Source organism: Felis catus, chromosome A1, assembly GCF_018350175.1.
Source record: "Felis catus isolate Fca126 chromosome A1, F.catus_Fca126_mat1.0, whole genome shotgun sequence".
In the NCBI taxonomy this organism is placed as follows: domain Eukaryota; kingdom Metazoa; phylum Chordata; class Mammalia; order Carnivora; family Felidae; genus Felis; species Felis catus.
The window spans coordinates 41311555-41331302 of NC_058368.1; positions in this window are offsets into that span (position 1 = coordinate 41311555).

The following is a 19748-nucleotide window of genomic DNA, read 5'->3' on the forward strand; positions in this document are numbered from 1 at the left end:
TTTACTTTTATACTTTTACTCATGCTTATTGATGAAAACATTTTACATATCCTCAGAGATTAAAGTTGAAAAGTGGTTTATACTTCTAAATTCAAGTAGTAAATAAAACTTAGTTATTTTTAATAGAAAATACTAATATTCAAAAAAGTATGACTACATTCTACATTTAACAATTCTTATACACCTACACTGACATAACCATTACTCCAAGTCAAAAGTGATACAGATATTTTTAAAAACACTTTGAGACAAACTTTATTCATCTTTTTACATAAGGAGATGTTTAAAACTTCTGATGAAGTGAAAACAGGATATAATGAAAATGTTTTAAAATGTTTTTACATTTTAGAATTTATCGTCATCATCATCATCATCATCTCTCTCAAAATAAATGTTTTATAATTGTTCTTAAGACTATATATAACAATTTTGATAAATTTATATTGGTGGGAAAATGAAGAATATCAATCAATAAGTAATAAATCCTGTAATTCTGCACTGCATTCATTTTACACCTAAGACTGTTAAAATGTCTTTGATTCTGCAATACAATTTTGAAATATTTCATTTCCATAAAGCTGCTCAAGACAGCAGAGACAAATAGTTTATAAAATGTTCCTAGTTAGGAATGCTGCTTTCTCTTCATTTTGACACATCTAGGGCATGCAATTATTCACAAAGGTCACTTTCTAAAGAAGAAAAAGAACAATGACCAAAGGCAGCATTTAGGTTTCAAATAGACTATGACAATTTAATCAATGACAAACTCCCAATGTCAAGAACCATCTTATTTCTAGGTAGACAGAGAATGACATTTCATCAGAACTAAGTACAATTGCCCACATTAAAAACTAGCCCAAAAAATTACTATGAACACTAAGAGCAAGATTTAGAGGGGAAAAAAAGAGATACAAAGTTATTGTAAGTTTAAATATGAATGTAACTTTCCTTTTTTACTGGCATTTTAAAAGTGTCTTATTGGGGTGCCTGGGTCACTCAGTAGGTTAAGCATCTGACTTCAGCTCAGGTCATGATCTCACAGTTCGTGAGTTCAAGCCCTGTGTCGGGCTCTGTGCTGAGAGCTCAGAGCCCGGAGCCTGCTTCAGATTCTGTGTCTCCCTCTCTCTCTCTCTGCCCCTCCCCCGCTCATGCTCTGTCTCTCTTACTCTCAAAAATAAATAAATGTTAAAAAAATAAAAAAAATGTCTTATTATGAATTAAATTATGCTTATAATCTTAAGGAGACATAAAATTCAAAGCTAGAGAGAATAAAATTTACCACTTTGCTCCCCACAAAACACACTTTTCAACTTTGTGTTACAATTAATTGACTGAGAAATGTAATGTGGTAAGATGCCCTTTCACCTGATTTCCCCTCCCCCAAAGTCAAAACAATGTCCTAAACGATGTATGAAATGCATTTTAAATTGTTGTGAGATGTAGCCTAAGAATACCTTTCTAGAAATATTCCAGGATGCCAACTTTTGTATTAGTTTTTTTATTTTTATTAATTTATTTATTTTTTTTAACGTTTATTTATTTTTGAGACAGAGAGAGACGGAGCATGAATGGGGGAGGGTCAGAGACAGAGAGGGAGACACAGAATCGGAAACAGGCTCCAGGCTCTGAGCTGTCAGCACAGAGCCCGACGAGGGGCTCGAACTCACGGACCGCAAGATCATGACCTGAGCCGAAGTCGGAAGCTTTACCGACTGAGCCACCCAGGCGCCCCATGTATTTGTTTTTTTAAAATAAAATTACTCAGCATTATCAATCAGTAGCCATAACCACTTCAAGCGATGAAAATATCTAGACTATAATTGGTATTAATACTGACGTAGGAGACTGCCATTCTTAAAAAATTTCAACTCTCTCACTTAATTTCTTTTCCTTAAAATAAATATAGCAATACCTTAATACACATGAGGCTTTGAGATGATTCAGTAACACTCTCTATGTAAGCCCTAGAAATGTTTTAGACATATATTGTGCAATAAATATTTTTAATGAGTTACTCATTATTCCATGCTTATTTCCTATTCTGCAAAACGTGTATCCTCATTTCTATGAGATATTCTTGGCTCTTTCTGTGAAATACCAAAACAGGAAGGCATTGTGATAAGATATTCACATAACTGTTGTTCACACACTTGCAAATCAATATTGTAGGAGAGAAGCAGAATGATACAATGAACCTGATTTCCAATGGAAATAGTTAATCCAACCATCATGTGACAGCAGAGGCATATTATGATGAGGATTTCATTTCTGAACCAGGTAGTATAGTATTAGAAACTGGAAAGTTGTAGAATAAAAAGATTTATATTTTATATATTTCTGCAAGCTGAAATGCCTGTATCAATTTGGCTAAGTCATAAAATTTTCATTTCATGTTAAAAAAAAAAGAGTATGTTATAGGTAATCATAATTGGGAGAACAGCATGCTCACTCTCCCCAGACTGCTACTTACTAGGTATGCATACGTATCAAAGACTACATAATTAAGAGGGGAGGCTAAATTAGCTGTGAAACTTATAGTTGATATAACTGAGCTAGTTTTAATTGCAAATATTTGCAAGAATATCTGAAAAAAAATAACCATTAAGAAAAGAAACTATTTTGTACGAATAGATTACTCTTTGTTCAGTGGGGATGAAAAAAAGAGAATGAAAACAATTGAAAAAATAGATTAAGCACAATAATAATCAAACCTCACATATCAGATTCCTTTAAGAGCTGTTATATGTCAATGTTTCAGTTTTACTAATCTTCATCACATTCTTCCATATTTAAATGTCCAAGATCTTTTTGTTTCACTCACCCACCTGACCACCATAAGTCTCTTCCTGTTGATCTCCTTTTTCGGCACTCTGCTATCCTTTACTGGAAAGTATCCTGAGATTGCTAAGTATGAAATTAGGAGTGATGACTTTGAATTTCGGAAAAGGCTCTCAGTAAACTAATTTCCCTAAATAAGCTTCAAACTCTATATACCTACAAATGTTTATTTTGTGTGCATATGTATGGAAAGGAAGATACCTGTTTAATATGATGAGCATAGAAAGCAAATCTAAATAATTAGGAAGGTAAAGCAAATAGGTGCTTAATTTTGTAACCAGTGGAACAAATATATAAGTGGCGCATTTTGAGGAAAAAAATTCTAAATACTAGTTATTGTCACTAATACACCTTAACAAATAATTACTATAGTTTACCTTATTTGTGTTGTGTGTATAGAGCTGTGGCTTTGTGTGTAGGTATTATGTGGTAAAATCCATAAATTCTGTCTAAAGTCCCTTGCAAATCTTAGGTGTGTTTATTTCTAAACTCCTGATTAGAAAGTGAGTTTGACTAAATAATTCTTCAATGTCTTTTTTTTTTCAATTTGAAAACAAGACTTACAAGATATTTTATAAAATTTTAAAATCTAAGTCATTGGAATCTTTAGTAAATATTCTGATCTATTTACAGTAAATGTGTTGTAGATTTTACAAAATGTAACCAACATCAATGGCATATAATTTTTCACCAACCTAATTTATCACTTACACATGACATCAGGCTATATTTAGACAGTATAAAAAAGATTGAAAAATCTATTTGCACCTGTATTGGTTGTAGAATCCCCACAATAAGCCTGGAGTTTCTCAATGATGCAAACATGAAGCACAAACTCTTCCATTATATACAACTACTCCATACCATTAAAATAATAAATTCCTATAGTTTTTTTTTCTTAATAGCAATACAACAAACTAAAGAGTATCATTAATGCGCAATATCCTAGGTCAGCTTTATGCTCAAGGAGAATAGATAAAAACTTAGTGTTAACTCAGAAAAGTCCAAAGGAAGTTTTATTGTTGAAGTTAATTCTTTTATCTTTAGGCTCTGATCCCTATTAAGATTCAAAGACCCCTGGGAGAAGGGACACTTTATCAACTATAATTCATTAAGGGAATAAAATGTCTGAAATCTAAAAGGCAATGGAGACATGGGAATAAGGTGTTGGTAGAAAGAGTTTAAAAAATAGCAAAACATGAGAACAAAATCACATTTAGTTTTTTTTCAGGTATTTAGAAAAAGAAAAAAAATGAGCATACTGACCTTTGAAACAGAGATAAATATGCTGGCCTTCAGAATTTGCCACTGTGCTGAACTATGTACAACTGACCCATTTCAATATTTCCCTGTATATGAGTAGTGAACACTAATGTCTCTTGATGCTTCTTTCATGATATCCTGAGGTTTTTATTTTCACCTTTGCCAAGATTAAACCAGAAATGGAAGATAATGATAATGGAGAAACAAGGAGTGAGATTCCAATACATGCATGCATGGAATGCATAATATGACTTAGAAGATCCACCCAAGAATATTAAATAGAGCACTGATTATAGGATAAAATTACTTCTAGACACTGGCGATACAAATTTGATTAATTTTGGTGATTGGGTTCCAATTACAGTTCAGAGGATTCTAATGCTAACATAAGAAGACTCTAACCTGTTCATTTTAGCCTGAAAGGGGTCCTTCATTCACCCTGTAAATCATGTTATTTCCATTAGTAGATAAAAATACACATTATTACTGTACAATCATTAAGTTATGTACCTCAAACCATATGTGTTTAATTTCAATTTCCTGATAAAATACTGATTGCCATACAAGGTAAATAATTCACTAAAAATATGTTTCAAAATGTCTAATAAGTGTGATAATGGCTTGCCTTTTTCCCCTTTTGTTCGTTTATTTTGTTTCTTAAATTCCACGTATGGGTGTGACCATATGGTATTTGTCTTTCTCAAATAATGAGCTTTTATTTTAACCAAGGTTAAAAAAAAGATGTATTTTTCTTTTTAAAATTCCCTTATTTACATTTATTTTAATATTTCCTTATTCTATTTACTTTGATATTAATAGTCTCTTCTTTGATCTTCCTAAGGAGTTATACTTGATCATTAACTTTTATACCTATATTCTTTTCTGAAATAGGCATTTGAAACTATAAAATTTCATTTAAGCACTGGCTTGTCTGCATTTCACAAATTTTTCTATCTTTCCACTGTCATTTAAACGTTTAAAAAATTTCTTCTTAATTATTTCAATGATGAATTATTTAGAAATATATTATTTTATTTTTAAATATTTAGGATTTTTAAGATATTTACCTGTTATTGGCTTTGAATTTAGCATAATTTTGATCACACAGTGTATTCTGTATTATTTCAATCATTTGTAATTTATTGATGCTTATTTTATGGCTCAGATTTAAGTGAATGTTTCATATGCATGTACAAAGAACTATGCATTCAACAGTTGTCACAGTATTCTGTAATTGTCATTTAGGTTAAACTGATTAATAGTATTGTTCTAATCTTTTATCTTCTTGATTTTTTCTTGGGCTAATTGGTCTATCAGTCTCTGAGACAAGGCTCTCAAAATTGCAAAATATTCTCGTGAATTCTTCCTGCAGTTGTCAGTTTTTGTTCTGAAGTGGTTTTATTATTGTTTACACATTTAATATTATTATAACTTGAAGTAACTCCTTTATATCATGAAACGTTCCTCTTTTATTTGGCCATGATGTTTGTTAATGTTTACTTTGTGTGATATCAATGTAGTTATATCAGCTTTCTAATGCTTAATGGGCTTGCATGGCATATTTTTCTGTCCTTTTACTTCTAACCATTTTATTCTCAACATTTAAAATATGGTTAAAGAGCATGTGATTCCGTATTTCTTATTATCAATCTTTGCCTTTTAATTTGTGTGTTTTGTCCATTTACAGTAAAAGTGATTGTTAATATTGTTGGGTTAAAGTCTGTCTTCTTGTTATGTGCACTTATTGGTCTGATTCTCTGTTCCTCATTCCTATCCTTCTTTCCAGTGAATCAAAATTTTTAATACCTTAATACCTTTAATACTTTAATACCTTTAACTGTCCTATTGATATTGATGTCTTAGCTTTATTTTTGTTATATTTTAGCTGTTGTTCTAGATAGTGGATCAAATACCTTCAAGTCATTAAATTATTCCAGAATAATCTGTATCCCGAACAATGTAAGAATCTTACTTCAGTTTAAATTCACTTACTCCCTTCCTACTTTTTGTGCTCTTGTCCCGTATCTCAATTCTACAGAACAATCATCTCATGACAACCAATATTTAACAATGTAAATATATCTATTTATAAATAACAATCTAATTAAAAGTCTTATTTATTTACCCACAAATTTGCATTTCCATTACCCTTTTTTAAACTTTTCATTTGTATGTACAACTTTTCATACAAACAATCTCAAAATGATCACACTACTCAACTCTATGGAAACAAAGTCTTCTTGTAATCTTTGTGAATGACAACCTTTAGTAATGTGCCTTGAAAATCTTGTATGATCTTATAGGGTGTGACTGTATTCTCTAAACATTATTTAACATGCTTTTTAAATTTTCTTCTTTGACTATTTCCAAACTCATTACCTTAAACTTATTTTTGCCTCAGTATTTCTCTCATTTTATGTTAGCCATTGCCAATATACCTTCTGACTTTAGAGTACTTCTGTAGTATGTAGAGAAAAACATAAACATTAAATTAGTATCTGAAAACTTAATTTTTCTAAGTCGTATTTTTATCTGTGATTGTGTATAATTAAAGACAAATGATAAAAGACTTACCAGGTCAGGAGTTTTACATCATACAAGAAGAGTGTCTAAATAGATATAAAAATGTGAATAAATCAGCAGTGTTATTATTTATCAGGTGCAATTTATCCAAGTTGGAAGAATTTCAGTAGGGATAGCAAAGCTGAAGATGCTTCCAAATTATAGTTATAAAAGGAGTATATCTGGAAGATAACTTATATCAGGAAATAAAATGGTGGACAGAAGACATAAATAGCCTTCTATGGTAAATAATATATTTTGGAAAAATTAATATGCATAGTTTTTATCACCTTTGAGGTTTTGTAAATTGAAATTTGTCAGTATGTAGTCTTTATGTCTGTATGTTACCTTACAGGTAATCCATCAGTTAAAAAAAATCAGTTCTTAAAAAAAGAGAAGGAAAGAAAGAAAAAGAAAGAAAGAAAGAAAGAAAGAAAGAAAGAAAGAAAGAAAGAAAAAGAAAGAAAGAAAGAAAGGAAAAGGAAGGAAGGAAGGAAGGAAGGAAGGAAGGAAGGAAGGAAGGAAGGAAGGAAGGAAGGAAGAAAGATATTCTATAGTATACATACATAACACTGGACTCAGGTCAATCTGAAGTTCAAGCCTAAAGCTATGTTGAAGAGGTAACTATAGCAACAGCTGTAATCAAATAAGAAATGGAGAAAGTTTGCTATTCACTTCTTTGCCAGCTTTGTAGCTATTTTAATGCTTCCCCCCCCCCCCCCAGAAAATGTAAATATAAGGTCAAATTAATTCGTGAGTATATCAAAGTTTATCTAAGAGTTAAATTAATACTTTCCTTCAGAGACACAAGTAAATTTGTTCTAATGCATTACAGATGAAACAGTTTAAAATGAAGTGAAAATTTCTTTTTTCAAAAATGCCGTTAACTGCTGCCTTATTTCTTCTCAGGTTTAATTTTTTTTTTCTAACTCAGAAAACATAGACTATTTCATAAAAGAAGAAAAAACACATAACATTTAAAAATGTTATTCCTAGGAACCATTATTAAAAACAAAACTTTACTTAAAAAATAACTATTATCAGGGCACCTGGGTGGCTGTCGGTTAAGCATTAAACTTCGGCTCAGATCACGATCTCACAGTTCATAAGATAGAGCCCCATGTCGGCTCGGTGATGGCAGGTCAGAGCCTGAGCCTGCTTTGGATTCTGTGTCTCCCTCTCACTCTCTGCCATTTCCCCGCTTGTGCTCAGTCTCTCTCTCAAAAAAAAAAAAAAAAAAAAAAATTAAAAAAACCCTAATATTTGTTTATACCGATATTTAAAATAAGATTTAAATCATCCTTCCTTCAGATCATTCCATTGCAATCTATACAAATAGGTTGAAAATATGTGAAAGTTTTTGGAAATAGAAATAATTGGTGTACATAGTCATATATCATCCCAAATGTAATTACTGAGATCTTTTCTAAACTTGAAAATATGTCCTATTGAAAAGGAATAACTTGGGGCGCCTGGGTGGCGCAGTCGGTTCAGCCTCCGACTTCAGCCAGGTCAGGATCTCGCGGTCGGTGAGTTCGAGCCCCGCGTCGGGCTCTGGGCTGATAGCTCAGAGCCTGGAGCCTGTTTCCGATTCTGTGTCTCCCTCTCTCTCTGCCCCTCCCCCGTTCATGCTCTGTCTCTCTCTGTCCCAAAAATAAATAAACGTTGAAAAAAAATTTAAAAAAAAAAGAAAAGGAATAACTAATGTTATTTAATGTTTGTATATAGTAAGTATGGAACTACGAATATTAGTGTATTATTACCTATTTGAATTTTATTTTGGTTGAGATTCTTAATATTCATCCTCCTTGTATCTCAATTTTGACAAATTAAGTTACATATTTGGCATAAATGACAAATTAAGTTATGTATTTGACATAAAAACCACTCTTCAAACTATTATTACTATTTAATTAGAGAAAAAAAAGAATACGCTTTTTCATACCCTAGCAATGCTTTAGGTGTATTAGTTAGTTAAGCCTCATGTACAAATGACCAATATATCATTGCTTCTTCCTTTGATTTCATTTTATAATATATGCATTCTATATTTTGTGGATAAGGCATGTGATTATTTGTAGTCTGGAAATTATTAAGCCAAAATTCAACCACTATAATACACAGGTAGGTCCTATCCTTAGAGTGGTATTTTAGCAGTATCTTTCCTTCAAATTTCATTAACCTGAAATACTTTATTTATTTTTAATTTTTTTTAAATGTTTATTTATTTTGGAGAGAGACAAAGTATGAGTGGGGGGAGGGGTAAAGAGGGAGAGGGATCTGAAGCAGTTTCCAGGCTTTGAGCTGTCAGCACAGAGCCCAACGTGGGGCTGGATCTCACAAACGGCGGGATCATGACCTGAGCTGAAGTCGGATGCTTAACCTACTAAACCACCCAGGTGCCCCTGAAATACTTTATTTTAAATAAAATTGAAACTCTCTGGTTGTATTTCTCCTTGCCTGTGTGTGTATGTGTGGGTAGGTGCGTATATGTGTTTGTGTGTGTGTGGGAGCACATATGTGTGTAATCTCAAGGATTTTAATACAGATATGATTTGCTAATGTGACCTAAAACTAGGTATCAAATGCCATTTCCCCAATATTTTCCTATAAGAAAAAAATAAGTTATTTTTCCAAAAAGTACATCATCATATACTAAACCACACATAACATTGCTTCTTCAAGGTAGATTTTGAAATGCTGGTTGTAGTTACCACCCACATTAACATGTAAAAGACATGGGGCAAATAGATCTAACACCAAAGAGATCTACCAAATAAATATGAAAATATATAATTTACCAATATGAATACATTTGTTTAGGTTATTAAGAAATTTTGAAATTAATGTTGCCCCAAGTTAACAATAGTTCTCTGTTATCAATGGGTTAAGAACGTCAATGGAGTTGCTTTAACTATTATTGTAAGAAGGCACTTGCTAACAATTCTTGAAATCATTACCACCATTTTTATTTCTTTCTAAAGTGAAGCTTTTTTTTGAAGGAAAAACAATCTGAATAACTATATGCTCCAGCTGTTTTTTTTCCCTCTGCTTCCATGATCTGTAACTACTTTCTTATAGCAGGAATTAAATGTTAAATACTATTTTTTTCTTGCTAAAAGTTAAATGAAGTGACTAGGCTAAATTTATTCCTTGTTATGTCTAAAAAGAAATTCAAAAAATTATCTCAATGATAGCGTATATTAGACTACTTTAGACAATGCTAAAATCTAAAAGTGGAACTAAACTGGTTATCATAATCACTTCGTAATCTGCTGTATCATATCACTGATGATCATAATTAACTGACGTTTCTTGTTTTCTGGGAACTCGCTATCATGAAATAGTTGAAGAAACTTCTTTAATGATTTTTGGAAAATTTGCAAAACTTACACATAATTTTTAAAAACTTTAATACCTTAAATATAGTGTCCACTAGTTGAAAATATTTTTTTACATTTATTTATTTTTGAGAGACAGAGGGAGACAGAGCACAAGTGGGGAGGGGCAGAGAGAGATGGAGACACAGAATCCAAAGCAGGCTTCAGGCTCCGAGCACAGAGTCTGACACGGGCGCCCCCAGTGTCCAGTAGTTTCAAGTCAGTCCTTTCAAAAACCATAGACAATATACCTAATCCATAGGCTGTATTAAAAATATCTTCCTTAAAGTCCCAAATGTATTGAAATTTGTGACAGATATATTTATGGCATACTTATGGCATGCTATAACATGACATATGTAACATATGCCATATGACATGCTATATAACATGCTATGTAATATATGTGATATATGCTATAACATGACATATCCTCAAATGCACTTTATATTCTACACAATATCATGGGGAAAGCCACTAATGCTATTGTTCCCTTGACCTTGATGATGCTACCGAAATATATGGATTGTTACAATGAGTTACTATGGCACATGTGTTTCCTTTGTATATTATTCATAAAAATTTTTGTTAAAGGCACATTTATCATTGACTTTTCTAAAGTTGTTGTGCCAATAAATAGTTAACTATTATGTGATTATTCCTGTTAGATTTTATAACTGCTATATAGAATAAGAATGTTTTAATAGTATAAAACGTTCAAATTAGTTCAACAATAATATTGGAAACAGAAAATCATAAATTTTATTCATAAAAAGACAGACATTAAGAAAAAGCATATAATCTGGAGGTTTGCATATATGTGTGTGTATGCTGGTGTATGTATATTTATCTATCTGGCACCAGAGTTTGTATTTTAGATCAGTGTTGAAAGAATCTAAACTTTACTGTTTTTTTTTATTTATTCTTTAAGTATATTTATTTAAGTATATTTATAATTATAATAATATAATATTATATTATATATTATATATATAATATATAAATTATATAAATATATAATATATTATATAAATATATAATATTTATATTATATAATAATATAATAATATAAATATAATAATTATAATATTTAAGTATATTTATTTTAAGTATATTTTGAGAGAGAGAGAGAGAGAGAGAGAGAGAGGGAGAGAGCATGATTGAGGAGCTGATCCCAAGCAGGCTCTGCACCATTAACATGGAGCCCAGTGTGGGGCTCAGACACAAAAAACAGTGAGATCATGACCTGAGCCAAAATCAAGAGGCAAACACTTAACTGACTGAGCCACCCGGGTACCCCCACAATTTTTAAATTTCTATCTATCCCATGCAAAAATCAATTGCTGGTGTATCAAGGCTTACATTAAAAAATCAACATTAGGATATTTTTATGAATTTGCAGTGAAGGAGTATTTCATAAGCAAGACAAATGCCAGACTATGCTTGATAAGAGTGACAACTTCAACACACTAAAATTAAAATTATATTTACTAAAATGTACCACAGAAAAGTAAAATTATATGCCTCAAACTGGACGCAAACATTTTTTTCTCTTTTTAATGTTTATTTATTTTTGAGACAGAGGGAGACAGAGTGCGAGTGGGGGAGGGGTAGAGAGAGAGGGAGACACAGAATCTGAAACAGGGTCTAGGCTCTGAGCTGTCAGCACAGAGCCGATGCGGGGCTCGAACCCATGTACTGGGGGATCATGACCTAAGCCGAAGTCGGACGCTTAACCGACTGAGCCACCCAGGTGCCCCTGGAAGCAAACGTTTTTAACATGTATAGCAGAACAGGATTGATATGAAGAATATAAATGACACGTAAATATCAATAACACCAACAACCCAAGAGACCAGTGGCTAAATATTATCCACAAACACTTACCAATAAACAAAACACAAACAACATGACTATATGAAAAGGTGCTCAACCTCATTTTAGTAATTAGAAATATTCATGTTAAAACTACAAAGGATAATTACTTGCTGCTGAGGTTGTAAATCAATGGGATTTCTCATTCATTGTTAGCAGGATATAAATTGATCTAACAACGCATATAATATAAAATGAATTATATAAAATACAAAAATATGCGTATGTGGTAAAACCTTGAGAAAGCATACAAAGTGCAGGAGAGTTTTCCTTCCCAGGAAATGTGGGGTGGTATAGTTGTGGAGAACACAGGAAGCTTTGTATTACCTGGTAATTTTCCATGTCCTGAGCTATGTAATGAGCAAATGGGTGTTTGTTTCTTTATTATTTTTTAAACTGCACAAATCTACTATATTAACTACTGTGTATGATATATTTATAGTAAAAGTGTTAAAGTATAAATAAGACGCAAGACCTTAGGGCAGTGACTGTAAACTGCTGAGGGTAGACGTTCTGATTTGTTTGGCCATCAGAAAAGAGACTTGGTCACATCCGGATGTTGGGGAAACAGGAATACAAGTTAAGGCTTCAAAATAAAGGAAATAGAATAGGGCAAATTCTATGAAGAAGGGGTAGGCAATTAGCACACAGAGGGAATCAGAACTCTTGAGTAAGAAGAGAAACATTCTCCCAATGCTATACAGGGAAAAGAAGCAAAGACAATGGATATAAATACATTTTTAGGTGGCACAAGGGCCTATAGGATTTTTTTAAAAGGTATTATTGCCTTGCTTTCTATTTGCCATGGGAAGTAGAAGTTAATATTCTCAAAACATAATGAAGGTAGAAATAAGGAATTGAAAACATTGGAAATTTAAAATTACTGCAGGCAAGAAAATGGAGAAGAAATAATGGAAACAGAATGGTGTGCAGACATTATTGAGGATAAAGATAAGGTTTATTATAATATCAGCAAACTACACAGCTCAGTGATTTGCTTCGCTAATACTCAGAAACTGGGGTGCAGAAATGACAACTATATCCATAGATGAAGGACTGCTGTATTCATATAGGTGACAGAGCACAGGGTTTCAGGTCACTGAGGAGAAATTGATGAAAGCAAGAGAGCTCCTATTTCCAGACTGAAGAGGTAAGGAAATAAATACAAGAGCCACAGAAAGATTGGATGGGAATGCCAGGGTCAGAAGACAGGGAGACTCAAACCGAGTTATACCTGTAGCAAGGAAAGGAAAAACTAGTGTGAGCCTGAGATATTGAAGAAATTTCTTTCAAGAATTAAGATACACATAATGGCAAAGTCCAGGGCAAGGCCTTGAATCCAAGCGAGGCAGAGTATATCCCTGGATTGTAGCTGAAGTAAAAATATGACAACTTGCATTGCTTCAGGGATTAGAGACCATAGATTAGGAGAGGAAGCACTACGAAAATGCTTTTGCTCTGAGATGTTTATGTATATAACTTCACATTTAATGATCTCACTTCAATCCAAACTGGGGCTTGTGTTATCCCTCTTTCCTTCCACAAATTTCTCATGTGTAATTTAAAATTTTTTTCTGATTCTTTTAACCATCTTTTTTAAGGATTATTGCTAATATCTATTTTAACAAGGTGTGTGTGTGTGTGTGTGTGTGTGTGTGTGTGTGTGTGTTTAATCTTGATTTCTCATAAACAGTACCAAGGGGAAGAAACCCATAACTGAGTGGCTACAATTGTTTATGCATCTAACTACACAACAAATTTATTGTATGATATGCAACAAGCAATCTAATCTCTCCAGCAAGCACATTTACTCATACGTTGACATAGTAGCATTGTCTCTGCTTCCTTCATGAACTTTGAAAGAACAACACAAGATTACACATGTCAGAGTATAGTAGAAATCCAAGGTATTATAAAGTTCATGATTCTATAAAGTAAGCATTAAATACAAAGTAATACTAATAAGTAAGTAAGATTAAGAGAGCTAAACACAAAAGGAGACTTTCTATAGAGATGAATTGGAGTTAACGTATTAACTTTGATCCATGCTGGAAATTCAGATTATTTAAAAATTTGGTTTATACAGGGGCATCTGGGTGGCTCAGTCAGTTTAGCGTCTGACTTCAGCTCAGGTCATGATTTTGCGGTTCATGAGTTCGAGCCCCATGTCCGGCTCTGTGCTGACAGCTTGGAGCCTGGAACCTACTTTGAATTCTGTGTCTCCCTCTCTCCCCCACTTGCACTCCTGTCTCTCTCTGTCTCCAGAATAAATAAACACTATTTTTTTTTAATTTTCATTTATACAGAATCATTGTAGTGTTAGTATATCATTGATATAAATAATTTGATAAATTTATTTTTCTACTTATGTATCTTCATTTCACTTCATAAAATGCTAAAATAACTTTTTATAATTACATATTTTTTCATAAAGTATCTTTTCCTCCCAGATATTGTGTATGGAGTTCTCCATCAACTGTAAATTAGCTTCATATGAAAACAAGTAAAACAAATTTGATTAAGATTTTCATAAGAAAACTTATTACATGTTGAAATAAACTACTGATGATGTTTTAATACCCGATGTATCATTTAATCTTTTTTTTCTTTTTTAAAAAGAAATTAATAAAGATGTGTTAAGAAAAAGTTTTTATGGATTAAAGTTTATAAGCCTGCAATAATTAAAGATTGAAAGGTGATTTTTCTATGAAATGACATTCAATAAGAGATACCAAATTCCCAAAGCCATTTCATTTAAATTGTAATGTGTATATTTCAAATTAATATCACTTAACACATGTAAAAGCTTCTTTTTATTATTCTGTTTCTCAGTTCAAAATTCACAAGCCTATGTGAGTTTAAACACCACAGCATACTGTTGCATCTTAATACAATGAATTGGTTTCCTAGATATTCAGTACTTGGGTCTGAAATCTAAACCATCATGTAATTAGAGTTGTCTAGCTCCTTTAACTTTATTATTAAATTTATGAAATTTGGCACTTATAAAATAGTTTTGTTACTCGGGCTTTTTAATTGTATATAAAATCATAAAGTACATATGATGTATAAATATTATGTCTATGGATACATAATATGTTATATTAATGTATTTGTATTATTTGAATATTTATATAATAGGTATATATACTCCCACATTGTCCAAAATATAGCTTACAGATTCTGTCATGTTTGTAAACCAACCTTTTTCCATGTTAAAAATAATCAGTGTGACAAGCCTGTAAGAATGGCATCTTTAAGAATATAAGAGAAATCCCAAATGCTTCTATAAAATACAGATAAAGTTTACCTCAAAACATTAAAAATAGAATAACCATATGATCCAGGAATCCCAATTCTTGGTTATTTGGCCAAAAAGAATTAAAATCAGGCTCTCTAAGAGATATATGCACTCCTGATTTCATTGCAGCATTATTCACAATAGCAAAGAAGTGGAAACAACCTTTCCACTGGCACATGAATGCATAAAGATGTAGTATATACATTTGCCAGAATATTATTCAATATAGAAAAGGAGTTCCTGCCATATATGACAACATGGATGAACTTTGAGAATATTGGGCTACGTGAAAAGAGCCAGATACAGAAGGATAAATATTACGTGATTCCACTTCTATGAGATATCTAAAATATTCAAACTCATAGAAGTGGAAAGTGGAAGGTTGGCCTCTGTGAAAAGGGAGGAGGAATGAGGAGTTAGTATTTAATGGGCTTAAAGTTTCAGTTGTGCAAGATGTAGAAGTTCTAGAGACCTGCTGTACAACACTGTGCCTGTAGTTAAAAATACTGTACTGCATATTTAAAATTTATTAAGAGGGTAGATCTCACATTACCTGTTCTTATCACAATAAAAAAAAAGCACAATAAAATTTTTACAAGTTGACCTTCTAGCATGTGTCTATATTGCCTTGCTCAGGAAGATGGAGTGTAGGACTTGCACATCCTAGTCCTGAATCTATTTCCTGAAAGGATAATGAGTATCTCAATTTGATTTTCTCATATTTTAAAATCATTTACCTGTCACCTGCTGCAGAGGGCATATGGTCACATGCGAGAAAATAATTACAGCTACAGCAGCATTCTTTGGACAATGTGAAAGATCCTTTGTTATTTATCTGCATTGTTCCATAACAGTAGCAGAACAAATTTAAATAAAGTTAGAGCTGCAATTATTTATTGTTATCTTTTAGATTATTTTTTACCTGGATAACACAGAAGAATAAACATAATCAGTTCCAGCTGGAAACACTTCTACACTATGTCAAGGACAATAAGTTCACAAATTGACTTTACCTGCTATTCATGTGGTATATGAAAAGAATCAGGCAAAGGGGAATTTAATTAGTGTGTCTCATAGTAGGAATAAACAGAAAAAATGATAGACTCCTGATTGCCTTGAAAATGAGTAGCATGCTAAGCTGTCAACAATTGAACAGAAGTGGTTTGTTAGCATTTCTTTGGTCACACACATTTTGATTTTATTAGATTATTTCATGTGGAGTCTAACTTGCATATGATTTTAAGTATAAACGGTAAAATTCAATTTTATTATACTTCTAAATATGGAGGCTTGTTATCAAAAATTATACAATGACAAGTATTTATACAGAAACATAAAAGCTTATAATATTTACTGAAAGCTTTTATAGATCCAAAGGGAAAAAAAACAGGGGAAGAAATAATACCACAGAAGATTTATTTTTATATCTAGACTCCTCCTCTTAAGAAAATTAGAATGACAAAGCAATAGATATCTGATTCAGTGAAGCACATTGCCAAAGATATTTATCATATACGTGTAATTATCATTTGCTGTCTTATTAAAAAAGAAACGGAAAGTATTCACAAAAGTGAAAATCAGGAACTTTATTATGCACTGATTTTGTGCTAGTAACTCTAGAGGTAAACTATGTAAAAGTATTAGGATGATTTTCACTGTGGAAGCATGAATTTGTTTTTTTTAACTTTATTTTTTATTTTTTAAAATTTACATCCAAATTAGTTAGCATATAGTGATGCAATGATTTCAGGAGTAGATTTCTTAATGCCCCTTACCCATTTAGTCCATCCCCCCTCCCACAACCCCTCCAGCAACCCTCAGTTTGTTCTCCATACTTATGAGTCTCTTCTGTTTTGTCGCCCTCCCTGTTTTTATATTATTTTTGTCTCCCTTCCCTTATGTTCATCTGTTTTGTCTCTTAAAGTCCTCATATGAGTGAAGTCATATGATTTTTGTCTTTCTCTGACTGCCTAATTTCATTTAGCATAATACCCTCCAGTTCTATCCACATAGTTGCAAATGGAAAGATTTCATTCTTTTTGATTGCTGAGTAACACTCCATTGTATATATACATACCACTTCTTTATCCATTCATCCATCGATGGACGTTTGGGCTCTTTCCATACTTTGGCTATTGTTGATAGTGCTGCTATAAACATGGGGGTGCATGTGTCCCTTTGAAACAGCACACCTGCGGGGCGCCTGGGTGGCGCAGTCGGTTAAGCGTCCGACTTCAGCCAGGTCACGATCTCGCGGTCTGTGAGTTCGAGCCCTGCATCAGGCTCTGGGCTGATGGCTCAGGGCCTGGAGCCTGCTTCCGATTCTGTGTCTCCCTCTCTCTCTGCCCCTCCCCCATTCACGCTCTGTCTCTCTCTGTCCCAAAAATAAAACAAAACAAACAAACAAAAAAAAAAACGTTGATGAAACAGCACACCTGCATCCCATAGATAAATGCCTAGTAGTGCAATTGCTGGGTCGTAGGGTATTTCTATTTTTAGTTTTTTGAGGAACCTCCATACTGTTTTCCAGAGTGGCTGTACCAGCTTGCATTGCCACCAACAATGCAAAAGAGATCCTCTTTCTCTTCATCCTCAGCAGCCTGAGTTGTTACTGTTAGCCATTCTGACAGGTGTGAGGTGGTATCTCATTGTGGTTTTGATTTGTATTTCCCTGATGATGAGTGATGTGGAGCATTTTTTCATGTGTCGGTTGGCCATCTGGATGTCTACTTTGGAGAAGTGTCTATTCGTGTTTTTTGCCCATTTCTTCGCTGGATTGTTTGTTTTTTGGGTGTTGAGTTTGATAAGTTCTTTGTAGATTTTGGGTACTAACCCTTTATCTGATATGTCATTTGCAAATATCTTCTCCCATTCTGTTGATTGCCTTTTAGTTTTCTGATTGTTTCCTTCACTGTGCAGAAGATTTTTTTATTTTGATGAGTTCCCAGTAGTTCATTTTTGCTTTTGTTTCCCTTGCCTCCAGAGAAGTGTTGAGTAAGAAGTTGGCACAGGGAAGATCAAAGAGGTTTTTGCCTGCTTTCTCCTCAAGGATTTTGATGGCTTCCTGTCTTACATTGAGATCTTTCATCCACTTTGAGTTTATTTTTGTGTGTGGTGTAAGAAAGTGGTCCAGGTTCATTCTTCTGCATGTCGCTGTCCAGTTTTCCAGTACAACTTGCTGAAGAGACTGTCTTTATTCCATTGGATATTCTTTCCTGCTTTGTCAAAGATTAGTTGGCCATACATTTGTGGGTCCATGTATGGTTCTCTATTCTGTTCCATTGATCTGAGTGTCTGTTCTTGTGCCAGTACCATACTGTGTTGATGATTACAGCTTTGTAGTATAGCTCGAAGTCTGTGATTGTGATGCCTCCTGCTATGGTTTTCTTTTTCAAGATTGTTTTGGCTACTCAGGGTCTTTTCTGGTTCCATAAAAATTTTAGGATTGTTTGTTCTAGCTCTGTGAAGAATGCTGGTGCTATTTTGATAGGGATTGCTTTGAATATGTAGATTGCTTTGGGTAGTATTGACATTTTAACAATATTTGTCTTCCTATCCAGGAGCATGGAATCTTTTTCCATTTTTTTGTGTCTTCTTCAATTCCTTTCATAAGCTTTCTATAGTTTTCAGTGTATAGATTTTTCACCTCTTTGGCTAGATTTATTCCTAGGTATGTGTGGTTTTTGGTGCAACTATAAATGGGATCAATTCCTTGATTTCTCTGTCACTTCATTGTTGGTGTATAGGAATGCAACCGATTTCTATGCATTGATTTTATATCCTGCAACTTTGCTGAATTCGTGGATCAGTGCTAGCAGTTTTTTTGGTGGAATCTTTAGGGTTTTCCATATAGAGTGTCATGTCATCTGCAAAGAGTGACAGTTTGACCTCCTCCTGGCTGATTGGATGCCTTTAATTTCTTTGTGTTGTCTGATTGCAGAGACTAAGACTTTGCATACTATGTTGAATAACACTGGTGAGAGTGGACATCCCTGTCAGGAACAAGACAGGGGGAAAGCTCTTAGTTTTTCCCCATTGAGGATGATATTAGCATTGGGTCATTCATATATGGCTTTTATGATCTTGAGGTCTGATCCTTCTATCCCTACTTTCTTGAGGGTTTTATCAAGAAAGCATACTGTATTTTGTCAAATGCCTTCTATGCATCTATTGAGAGGATCATACGGTTTTGTCCTTTCTTTTATTGATGTGATGAATTACATTAATTGTTTTTGCAGATATTGAACAAGCCCTGCATCCCAGGTATAAATCCCACTTGGTCGTGGTGAACAATTTTTTTAATGTATTGTTGGATCTGGTTGGCTAATATCTTGTTGAGGATTTTTGCATCCATGTTCATCAGGGAAATTGGTCTATAGTTCTCCTTTTTAGTGAGGTTTCTGTCTTGTTTTGGAATCAAGGTAATGTTGGCTTCATAGAAAGAGTTTGGAAGTTTTCCTTCCATTTCTATTTTTTGAAACAGTTTCAAGAGAATAGGTGTTAACTCTTCCTTAAATGTTTGGTAGAAT